Raw genomic sequence first — 1,764 nt, forward strand, 5'->3', positions numbered from 1 at the left:
ATGTATGTGTATAAAGTGGCCAAGCCTCATGAAGGATTTAAATCTACCGCCTAGATCAAGATCCGCAGGCTTCGCCCTTACTTCCCTTTAGTTTAGGGCTCTGGGCCGCCCACCTACTCTTGAAGGGCAAACAAGAGCGGCAACACACAGCAAAAAGGACCCCAGAAACTTTCCTTGCCTTGCCTGCCACCCAAGTCGAGCCTCCATAGAGTTGCTGGCCATCCCGCCAGTCAGTCAGCTGATCTCCAGAGTGGAGGGAGCCTCCAGTGCCCAAGCCTCATGAAGGGTTTTAATCCACCGCCTGGAGCAAGCTCTGCCCACAGCTCAACTGGTCTTTATTCATTAGTGTTCAAGGTCTTAAACTTGTTCCTGAGTTGATTTTTAAATTCAGGGGAGATAGATAGCCTAATTTCTGTCACCAAGTCCATGTTTTCCAACTACTGATCCTTCTTCCTAGTTCACAACTTTTACATTCCAGTCACTGATTATTATTAATGCATTTTGGTTATATGTTTAATCAATACCTGACTGTTAAAGTTGGTAGAAATCATCTATTTCCTCCCCTTTGGCTCTGATTGTTGGTGCATAAATTTTAATGATAATTATATTAACAGACCTTCCTTGTATGTGTATGGATATTATCTTATTGTTTACAATATTGCATTTCAAGATGGATCTAAAAACAGCCTTTTTAACCATGAAAGTGACCTTGTTTTTCCACATCTTTTCATCTCCATCTTAGTAGATCATATGATCATCTGATTCAAAATAACTCATGCCAATCTCATTCCACCAATACCTAATATATCAATATGTATGCATTCCATTTTTTTTTCTCACCACTGAGCCAATTTACAACATCATGATGGAATGGTGAAGAGATTGAGATCATTAACAGCTTTAGTTGCTTTCCTCTACAATCATCACTCTTGGTACCAGCAGCCAGGAAATCAAAAGACAAACTGCATTGGGAAAGTCTGCTGTCAGGTAAATTCTCCAGAGCGCTGAAGAACAGCGATGTCAGTCTGGAGACTAAGGTGCGTCTGATACAGGCCATAGTCTTCGCAATCACTTGTTATGCATCAGAGAGTTGGACAATGACTAGCGATGATAGAAGGAGAACTGATGCGTTTGAGCTGTGGTGCTGGAGAAGAGTACTGAGTATACCAATGACTGCTATGAAAATGGACAAAGTTCACCCTAGAGGGTTAAATTAGGCGGAGGGTTAAATCAGGCTGCTCCTTGGAGGCAAGGACTCTGAAGCCCTGTCTGATATACTTTGGGCATGTTGCAAAGAGAAACCAGTCCTTGAAGAGAGACATTATGCTTTGAAGGGTGGAAGATAGCCCAAGAGAGAAAGACCCTCGATGAGATGGATTAACTCAGTGACTCAAGTAATGGGGGTAGGTGTGTCACAGACAGCGAGGTTGGCTCAGGATAGAGAAGAGCTCAGAGCTGTTGTACATAGGGTTGCTAGGAGTCATAGGCAAGTCCCCGATTGAAACAACCTTGGAAGCAGGAGTGGTATTCACTTCCAAAAAAGCTTGCTTCCAGAAACCCTATGAACTTGGAGAAATGATGGAAGTTATACAATTGTTCAGGTCTTTTGTTCATAGGCTTGCTATGAGTTGTCTACAACTCAATGGCACTTAACAACAACATATATATAAAAGGACGGGAACACTATACAAACTAGTGTTCCCACCCTTTCTTGGGAGTAAATTCCCACACAAATTACTGGAAGGCCTATTATTGTAACTAACA

Source organism: Elephantulus edwardii, unplaced genomic scaffold, assembly GCF_000299155.1.
Source record: "Elephantulus edwardii isolate Elephantulus edwardi_28Jun2011 unplaced genomic scaffold, EleEdw1.0 scaffold00389, whole genome shotgun sequence".
Lineage (NCBI taxonomy): Eukaryota > Metazoa > Chordata > Mammalia > Macroscelidea > Macroscelididae > Elephantulus > Elephantulus edwardii.